At 39.2% G+C, this 10,914-nt stretch overlaps 1 long non-coding RNA gene across 1 annotated transcript; it reads right to left on the bottom strand.

Moving 5' to 3' along the window:
* Positions 1 to 173: 173 nt before the first annotated feature.
* LOC118599417 lies at positions 174 to 10,474 on the bottom strand. Its single transcript, XR_004948752.1, has 2 exons — positions 10,362 to 10,474; positions 174 to 580 (listed from the first exon to the last, which is right to left on the bottom strand). It is a non-coding gene; the product is annotated as an uncharacterized LOC118599417 (long non-coding RNA).
* Positions 10,475 to 10,914: the final 440 nt, after the last annotated feature.

Genomic DNA, 10,914 nt, shown 5'->3' with positions numbered 1-10,914 from the left:
AAAATTAAACAATGGAATTACAAATTTGATCAAATATATTTTTAAATTTAAAAGAAATATTAAAATCTTGAAATATTCACTTGAAACGAAAAGACAAAAACCTGAGTGATAGCCTAATAAGCCTAAAACTGTTACCCAATGAAAGGTAATGTTTTTTTTGGTAAAAGATTCTGTTGTTTTTTTCAACTTTTTTTGTCTTCTTTGCTTTCAGTTCTCAGTTTACAGCTTCATTTCAGATTTTTCAAGTTTTCGCTGTTGAGCCTAATTGTCCAAATTTTTTTATCATAAACTTAATTCCTTCCACTGTATCTGGGAGGAGGTACAAAAAAAGTTTTTAGCCTCATTGCTACATGGACACATTGACTGTAAATCTCATTTACAGTCAAAGGATAGAAGACATGAATGACGTTGAGAGATCAGGTTTGTTTATTTCTACAAAATCATATCTTCATGTCTGGGTTCAGGAAATCATTTAAAGATTCCCTCCATTTGGTGAGCTTCACCATCTGCTGCAGGAGCTAGTGATGGAGGTACTTCTGTCTCTGTGACCCAGTTTGATGGCTTGCTGTCCCACATCAGTCTGAGGAGGAAAAAACAACAAATCAAAATTAAATGGTCTTTTTATTATTGTCACAATGCAAATAAGAAAAATGTGTTTAAAGTTCATGATCAACTGCAGATAAACACACCATGAGCCAAAGCTGAGTTTCTGATTGGCTGATGTGACATGTTCAGATATTTGAACTGTAGACACGACAACCAAATGCACCACGACCCCCAAGATGTGGTCCTGCCGGCAATCCCCCTCGCTCAAAACACACCGTCTGTTGCGTCTGTATATTGACTTGAAAGAGCCATACCATTACAAACCAACTTTTCAATAATTATACTGTTCAATCCTCACTATAAAGAACCAATGTCTGAGTAATCCTCTAAAAACCACCACTCTCAGTACCAGCCCCTCCCATACCCACGAAAAGGACCGGGTTCTCATATGCTGATGTCACAAAGTGAGACCGCCCCTTTCAGGAAGAGTCTGCTCCGACAGCACCGCCCCAGTCTACCACCCACTTCCTCCATGGAGCTAGCAGTGATCAGCAAAAACTTTTATTTTAGATGCACAATTCCGTTTATCTTCCAATTGTGTCCTGTCCAGCTCAAACAGGTGTTTGTTACTTTAGAGGCGGGGCTCCTTTATATAAAATGATGCTGTTTATTACAATGCCTTACTGATGTATGATAGCACAGCCTGGTGCTGTTTTTTAGATTGACCAATGTGTTAGAGTGTCATTTCACGTCTCTAAATATTTCATTCTTCCCTTTTGGTTTTTAGTTTATTATTGTTGGGACATTTACTTATTTATTTTTGCAATGCCTTAACGAGTGGCTGTTGTGACAGCGAACAGCTAGGGAAAGACCAAGCGACAGCTTGGAATGACAGCTGGCAGGAAGGAGAAGACCCCATCTGGGGCCATCACAGTTTAGCATGATGGCAGTGACCCAAGAGTGTCGGATTACTCTGTTAAAACTACAGTTGAACCCAGATCAATATCCTTAGAAACAGTGAAAATGACTCACAGCTGGGGCCCAAGTTAACAACCTCAGAACGGATGTAACGACTAGAATCAAATGTAGAGGAAAGGCAAGCACAGATCTGCCTTTGTGGATGGAGGAAGGAAAAAGGGCCTGAGACTAAAGCAAGGAATGGAAGAAGGGAAATAATGGCTGAGCTGCACTCACTAATGTGCCTTCAGCAAAGTCACCCAAACTAGCTACTGGCTAGTGATCAAAGCTTGCAGGATTTCAGCATCACTAAACAAAGGAGTAAGAAGAATCAGGAGAACTTGTTGTCCAACGAAAGAGGCAAGAAACCTGGAGCTTACTGCCCAATAAGACAAAAAGTGGACAACTTTGAAGTTAGACTAAAAAGGACATTACAAAAAATGTTTGACAAAATGAGTGAAATTACATTTGATTACAGAGACAAAGAGAGGATTTGATTTTTTTTGAAAAAGGAGAAAATGCTTTTGCAGTATAACCAATGTCAAGGTGGAAGCTAGACAGAAAGGAGAAAGAAATTGAGGAGAAGGCCACAGAAGAAGGAAAAGAGAAAATGATTGTGCTGCGATGTGAATTCCCAACTAGACTGGCAGCTTCGAGAAGAATAGAATCTCCTTTTAAAAAAGGGAAAAAGTTGCAGAAAGATTCAATCATATCTTAAAACGTTCACTAAAGCCCTCTTCAACATGGAGAAGGAGAACCTTTCATAGACGGAATTGAAAGCTAACTTAGAGGAAACACATGAAGATAAAGAGAAAAGGGGAAAGCTACACTAGAACTGTTGGCGGGTTCTTAATGTCACAACGGCATTGCATGGAACCTGGACTACTGAGCACCGCATTAAAGTTCTCAATCTCACCGATGAAATCACTCTCATTGTCTGATTCCACTCTCAGCCACAGTCACAGCTGAGAGGGTGATTGCCCTATTTATTAAGACACACCCACATCAAGAAACTCATCATCACCAACAAACAGGAAATAAGAACGGATTTCAAAATAAAAGACACAAAAATACAGGAAGTAACTGGTGTTTGGGATTACATTCCAACAAGAACAAATTACCCATAAATCCCCAACGTAATTTTACAGTCTGTTCCCTGTATTCACAAAAACAGTGTATTACGCCTGGTTCACACCGCACGTGGAACGGTCGCTTCCATTTGGCGTCCTTGTTAACCTATGGTTTGGTTCACACCAGATGCGGCCGGCTCGCGCAGAGCAGCGATCGTTTCAGCCTCTGGTCTAGTTTTTGCGTGAGCAATCTGCATCAATCCTGGTAGGAAGTTACGCCAAGACACACATGAGAAAATCTGGTCAATTTTCAAAGTATAATCAATTTCGCACAATAAAATAGCACTATTGACAAATGCAATCATATTTTTATATCTAAACAGGCTGTAGAGAGGAAACTACAGTATTCCCACCAGTATTCTGTGAATACGCCAAATCCACAAATACGGAGAACCAAGATTGAACACATGGAGAAACAGGAAAACTATTCTATTGAATATTGGGATTTATTCACACCCACATTTAAGAAATTTATATAAATTTTACAGCTTTTAAGAGATTTTATAATTATAATTTTAGATATATAATTTATTGGAGTGTGTGTGTGTGTGTAGCGGATGGGCTGGCATGCTCTTCAACGGCGCTCCCCTCCTGGGGAATTCCTGCATCTCCCGTAGCGCCTTATGAAGCAAAAGTTTCATACAAGCATCTTGAGTTGGAGTTTTTGTGATGAAGCGGAGGAGTCACGTGACTAAAAAACACAGATTAACTTAGTGAGATGACTGCGTCTGTGTCTAAAAACACAATCAACAAGAGAGAACCAGAGAGCAGTTGGTGACAAGTCAAGATGGACGATGTCAAATTAATTGTAGAAGCTGTAAATAACCACAGCTGAGCAGAAGCGCCTACTGACCGTCGCGAAAAAATACGCATCTGGTGTGAACTGGAGGTGAAGCGGATTCCGCGACCATTCCACTTGGCAGCGCTTCCGCATGAATACAACTTTTTTGCAAGTTTGTTAATTTTATATTTGCAACATCCTACAAGCTAACCATTGTCCTGTAGAAACAGTCTTGATATCAACTTTACACCAAATGACAAGAGACTCGTGGATACATTTTATCATGAATAAAGTTCAGTCCTGTGTCCCAGCAGATGATTTGTAAAGTTTAGAAATGACATTTATCTGCTTCTTCATTTAACAGACTTCTGGTTGAGTGAATGCTGGGTTATAACAACTGTTCAATCATCCGGTAAAACTATAAAACCTCCGTATGAAAATGCAACTACAACCTCCTTATTACTGCCACCTGCCAAATTTGCTGAAAAACTTGCATTTCGGTGGCTGCGCGATGGCATTCTGGGATATGTGACTGTAGTCTATTTAAAGGATTGAATGATCAGATTGTTGTTTTTCGATCAAAGGTCATCTTCCAGGTAGCATTTTGACAATCATTTTATGAAAACTCTCTCTGATGTCAGAGACATGTATGAACTGTCATAATAACCACTCAGCTCCTTCACAGGCCGTATTCACAACCTCTGTGTCTTGTTGGACCTATAACAGCAGATATCCAAGATGTCAGGAAAACTGATCCCATTCCCACGGGAATGAGAAATGAGCAACTGCAGCAGCAAAGTCATACTCAAAAAAGATAGATCATGGATTTTGACCTTAAGACCACATTTAAAGTTTATTTTTAACCAAAAAAAGGCAAAAGGATCCCATACTTTTATTTACAGCTTGTCGTCAGGAACCTCCTAAAACTCCACTGGGAATGATCTCAGATCAGAGCTGATGTTTTCCTGGCAGGCTGACTGACTCACCAAGTGGGTCGAATTACAAAACGCCATAGATATCTTTATGTAGATAGATCAGCCACACTGAGCGCCCAAACAGCCTTCTAAAGGAAATGCTGCTGTTTTTTGACAAAACATGCTAAAAATATTCTGTGCTGCCAAATTGGGCTACATTTTGTGGGACAAAATAGGAGTGTAAACACTCATATATGTGTGTTTATATGAGTATATGTGTGTGTACGTATGTTCTCGTATAACATTCATAAATATCGACTAAATACTGCATAGCAAAAACAAACAGTGTTCCCTCGTTTATAGTTCTAAAGATAACCTCCGATATGCAAAATTCCTCCTCACTACACACTTCATACACTTTTCTCAGACAGATATGAACATTTACTCTTGTTTAAGGACCGACTTTGATGGTTTTTGGTGTTTATAACATGATATTGTAGCATTTAACTGACGATAAAGAACACATAATGAAAATTACGATTAAAACTGGATTTCTGAGTATTTCTCTATTCAAATTGTTGTGAATCAGGAGCAGATGCAAACAAACTAGTGAACTAGGTGCTACAATGGCGCGGCAGAAGCTCCCTGCTCCGCTCCATTCTGATACATCCACTTGCAGACAAATAGATCCTTTGTTTTCCTCATCTGACCTGGATCAAAACTGTGCGCCTGAATAGCTCCATTGTTGCTCACCACTTTCTAATGTTAGGTTGTGGGTGTGAGGGGTTGTAAGCTAACGGGAGAAAGTGTAAACAAATGGATGATTGGAAGTCAGGAAGCAGAAAAAGAATCTGCAAAACAGCGAGACGATGAAAGGTGAACCGTGACATAAAGCCTGACTTAACAAACAGCTCGATTTTTTTTTTATGAAAGGCTGTTTCCATGAGGGTGTTTAAAAGGGCAAATTACTTTCTGATTAACTTAATCTTTGCTTTTTTACTGATAGTGTTCAAATGTAAGTGTCAAGAAAAACTGTTGCACTTTCATAAATTCCTGCTTCCATGATCATAACTTTAAATGACAGTAAACAGTTATCAGAATGAGGTTTCTGCCACTGCAGTTTTTATGTTACTGAATTGGTTGCCTCATTCTCAGGTTTGCTTAGTGTTTTTCAATTTTTAAAAGCACAGATTACGAACTTGTAACGGGTGTTAAAACTAAAAATGAACTTGCTAGCTACTCCTCCTGGGTGGATGTCAGGTTTAAAGAAGTTACTAAAGCATATTTTATGGATTAGCACCAACATTTTTGGGCACCCTTTGATTAAAAATTCTTATGGTGCATTCACACCGGACGAGGCAGGCATCGCAGGGGCATCAAGTTTTAATGTTAAGTCAATATAAAGACATAGTAAAACGTGGCGTGTCGCAATTTGGGTGTCGAGGGTGGCAAGGCATGATAAGCGCATAAACCAATCAGGGACTCAGCTTTGGGAACGCGACTAGATTAAAGGGTATAAATAAAAATTCAAGATGTCTGCTCAATGCAAGGATTTTTGTCATGAACTTTTTATCAATCCACGGGGGGCAAAAGGTTCCCGGAAACTGTCCCAGTTACTGTTGGACAAAAGCAGGATACATACTGGATAGATCGTCAGCCCGTCACAGAGCTCATTGAGCTGGATGGACGGCTACGCTAGCCAGTGGGTAGTTTAGCGAGCTAGTGAGCTCCACTCTTGAGTTAATGCTCAAACTGAGCCACAGACAAACGGAAGTAATGTTCAAAACTGCCCTCAGGTGCAGTTTTCACCGCACGAGTGAAGTACACAGAACCAAGAGAGACTGAAAGATGTGGTGAGAACAAACTCAGCGATGTGATTCCCTACGTCTTTGTAGAGCTCTCCAAAACATATAAACCCAAGCTGCAAACCTGCTGCGTTCGGTGTGAATGGCCCCACCAAACTTTCTCAAGAGGCTAAGAAATGTAGCTGCTCACCCAGTGACTAATACACTTCTACTTGTTTGGGTTTTTCTTTATTCAGAACCACAGTTTCTATCAGACACAACTCTCAGACACAGCATTCACCCTACAACAAATCTTTTTATCTATAACCCCCCACCCCACCCCCAAGTTGAGTCCATCTCACACCCAATTTAAAATAATTCAAAAATGTGGAACTCACTTACATGGTTGCTACACTGACACTCCTTTAATAAGCCCCTCGCTCCAGGGGTCCTTAGAGGGTAACTGAACAGGGAAGTTGGAGGCTGACTCCGCCCACAGCTTAAATGTGAAAATCCAGTCAGTGGGGTGGATCTGGGGAACAGGACTGTTATCATTACTGGAGCTGCAGATCATGATGTCAGACTTCTGAAATGCTAGGATTTAAATGGTTTGACCAATCACAAAATGCAACAGTAATACCTTGATTCAACCTGTAGGGGGCAGCACACAGACAGTTTTTGACCATATTTTTAAGAATTAAAGAAGTTTATTTTTATTTGTAAAAATGACCTAGCAAAAGCGATGGTGTAACTTTTTATAATGAAAGTGTTCTAGGGTTAAGAGCAAACCATAAAATCTAGAAAACCCATGTTCCCTTCCCAAACAGCAACATTTGTCTTGCTGGAGTTTAAGGCTTACCTCAGTTATCCTCTAGAACCCACCGTAGATACACTAGGATTGCTTGGAACGAGAATGAGCACCTCTGGGGTCAAAGTTCACGGTTCTTGATTGGAATTGGATAGTTTGTCCTCTCCAGGTGAGTGGTGAGCCACTGTTCTATTAAAAGGAGCTTAATTGTCTTGGGATCAGGCTCCTAAGTGAGGGTAGGATGGAGATGAACAGACGAATCGTAAAGTGGCTATGAGTTACACCATTTAGTGGTAATTCCTGCAGATGTTTCTGTTTCTGTTGTTTTGTTCTATTTATCCAAAGTGGTATGAAATGGTGATATCTTACCCTTTTTTCATTTTGATTTCTTCGGGGTGTATTGAAAATATAGCTGGACATCTGACATGCTTCCCTGGTCCTTAACTTGGAGTCATGCTGCACATTTGTTGCTGTTCTTTCAGTTTTCATTTCTCAACATTTATTTCACTGAGGATGCTAACTGTATGAATCCTATTGTTCAAACTGTTTTTGGATGTTTGGCTTTTAAACATTTCTGTTGTTCATGAGGTGACAAAATGTTGTTTGGGCCACAAAGAAACTTTCTTCCACACTGTGACTTAAACGTAAAGGTCAGGAGGCATACCAGTTTTATTTGAAAATCTGTAAATTGTGAAACTGAAAGCTGGTGTGTTTATTTGTGCTTCACCCCCCTCTAACATCCGGCTTCTCCTGCCAGCTGCCTGTTAGCAGCCCACAGGAGCCCAGCAGCTCTGCCTCAACCCTCTGTTTGTTTGACTTTGTCAGAATTGAGTAGAGACGTGCAGACTGGAGGCATGGAAGCTAAAAGCGGGACACACTTGCTAAACCCAAGCCCATCTCGGACAGTTTTTGAATTTAGGGGGTTATTGCACTCTTGCATTGGACGATGCACCCATGGGTGAGACCCATGCTACTGGTACTCTGAAACTCTTTACGCCAAGCTTTGCATTCTTTTTGGACCTCAATGCTGACAAGCAAATTCATCAAACGGAGGAAACTTAAACACAGAAAAACAGACAGAAGTGACTGAAATGGGTATTAAACCAGAAAACCATACTACCAAAAGATCAATTATCTCATTAGGATGTATACACAATTCAGTTTAGATTCAGTGTATTTACATATAGCGCCAAGTCACAGTTTTCTCAAAGCACAAAAATCCTATCACGCATAACTTGAATGAATTTGATCATCTAAGCAAGCCAGATCAGTCCTACCTGGACAAATTACTGTGCTTGACAAAAACAGTATATATATTTATGTAGGTTAAAAAACAAAGATTACATCATAAAACTTAAAACTAGATCCTCCCTTACCTGCACCAACCTCACCTGTGCTACACCACAGGTCCAGGTCCAGGTCTAGGATTTAGCAACTGTGGATTTCTGCTCCTTGCTTGCAAGTAAAACGCTAAAAGCTTTTGACTCTTGAGACTTATTAAATCATGTTGTATGTCTAGAAAACTGGGTATGAATTAACAGCATTTTTTGCAGTCCATTTTCAGAAAAAGTTAGTAACTAAGTAGTTAAGTTACCATTATTTGCATAGCACTTTTCACAGACAGTGTCACATAGTGCTTTCCAGAGTACAACAAGAACAACATAATAAAAAATCAACAAATAAGTAAATAAAAAATAGTAAAAGACAATTTAGTTAAAAGCTTTTTTAAAAAGGAGTATCTTCAACTGTTTCTTAAAAGATTCAACTGAATCGGCCACCCAAAGAGAGAAGGGGAGGTCATTTCAGAGTCGCGGGGCAACTTCCTGAAAAGCAATGTCCCCCTGAGTTTTATAGCGGGTCCTGGGCACCTTGAGTAGGTTCAAGTTTGAGGAACAAATTGGGCGGTAAGGGGTGTGTAGGACCAACAATTGAGAAATGTAATCGGGAGCCTGTCCATTAAGAAGTCTGAAGTCAAAATTAAAATGTAAAAATCAATTCTAAAATTGACAGGGAGCCAATGCAATGAAGATAAAACTGGTGAAATGTGGGACCTTTTGGGGATTCCTGTTCAAAGCCTTACAGCGGCTGGAGGCGTTTTCACAGTGGAGTGATTAAAACAAGTAAAAAGAGCAATGCAATAATGTTAATGAGATGAAATAAAAGTATGAATCACAATCTCCATGTCACGTTTGGAGATCGTTCTTCACAGTTTAGAGATGTGATAAAAGCAGTTTTTAACCAGGTATTTTGAACGCTTGTCCAGGGACATTGATTGGTCAAAAATGACACCGGGGTTTCTGAGGGAAGACTTGCATGTAGGGCCCAGAAAACCAAAGTGTTGCTTGTTGGAGCCAAGAATGGAGTGAAAGAATTCGGCTAAAATGTTCAGAGCCGTGTTTGATGGATGGCAGAGGACCAGAAATAAAAATCAATTTATCAAGAAAGGAGGAGGAAGGCTTACTTGGTAAGTTCAGATTCATGTCTATGCAGTTCATTCACTCCAATATGGACAATAATTCTGACAAAGTCTCCTGACACCAACTGTCCCACTCACAACTCAGAGGTAAATTTCTGATGAACTTCTGCCGCTCTGCAGAAACTTTGTCCTCGAAAACGACACTTAAAAAAAAATGTGGCTGAAAACGGCATAATCATAATTAAAAGACCACTGGGAACACTTTGACAATAGATCCAAAAATTACTGTATTGGAATTTTAAGGGGGTGTGCATCAGCTGTGACCAGTTTGAGGACAAGAAAGACAAACAAACACTGGAACATCTGTTTGAAGACAGACTCAAAAACAGTTAAACATCTGGTAAAACTTCAATGAGGTTGATTTAAAAGCATAAAAAAAATAGGGAAGCACCAAATTTTTAATAATATTCAAAGACACAACTGTCTTTCTGTTTCTCTATCTTTCAGAGACATGCAGTCAAACTTTCAGCTAACATCTGCTGAGCTGTAGTCATGTGAACGATGAAACTGTCTCATCGTGAATGGTCGGTGCTGCTGACGCCATGGTTTTCATGACAACTACATGAACCCACATCAAACCGAGCCGTGAAGCAAAAGGCTGCACCACAGCGTGTTTTTGAAACACTTTTTACAATAATTTGTATGGCTCATCTGTTATGACAAGTAACCATGACAACAGGAAGCCTGTTTATAGAATGTGAAATGAAGATGACTGAGATTAACAAAGCTATGTCTGGAAAAAGCTCTAAAATCCTTACAAGGATAGAATATGGAGATGCAGAGCAGAAAGAACAAAAAGAATGGGTCTAAGCAATTGTGTGTCTTGTGAATAACTGTGGCACAGAATTTATCCTTTTAAGGACCAAAGTAAGCATTTAACCTTAACACTCATTGATTTCTACAGTTTTAAATTTTATCAACAAAAAAAACTTTATTTTAAATAAATTGAAATCATTCAAACTCACCCGCTCCCATTTCTCAGCGTGTTACTCTTCCTATATTTGCAAAGTAAATCTTTTACTTCTATACTTTACTACTAATCGTTTGTTATCTGAAGGCTTTTTCATGTAAAACACTGTTGTTTTAAAAATATGAGCCATTATAAAAGAAAAATGACAGAAAACAGTCCAATGTTTTAAAAGAAAACTGAACAATGCCAAACAGTGCTACAGAACATTGAAAAACTTACTCCACTTAATCTTTTTTTTAGATTTTGTTTTCTCTATAACCTTCAGCATATTCAGTGAGCAGAATTCACATTTGTTTTTTTTAATGTGTTTCTTTCTACTTTACACAAAACAATAAAATTCCTTTGAATCCATCAATTTTCCAAGCCTTATCCTTTTTGAAGTTGTGGGGTTGCTGGAGCCTATCCCAGCTACTGTTGCCAGTCTGGAAAGGACATTGTTACAATTAGATGTCTACATTTTCTGTTTTTCAATTAAAAGCTAAATAAAGATAGTAGGCTACTATTTATTGTGTTTTATTTAGGGCTGTGAAACGCGTTAACGAACGCGA

This window comes from Oryzias melastigma, linkage group LG12, assembly GCF_002922805.2.
Source record: "Oryzias melastigma strain HK-1 linkage group LG12, ASM292280v2, whole genome shotgun sequence".
Lineage (NCBI taxonomy): Eukaryota > Metazoa > Chordata > Actinopteri > Beloniformes > Adrianichthyidae > Oryzias > Oryzias melastigma.
The sequence above is the reverse complement of the archived record's forward strand: the minus strand, read 5'-3'. Positions and strand labels throughout refer to the sequence as shown.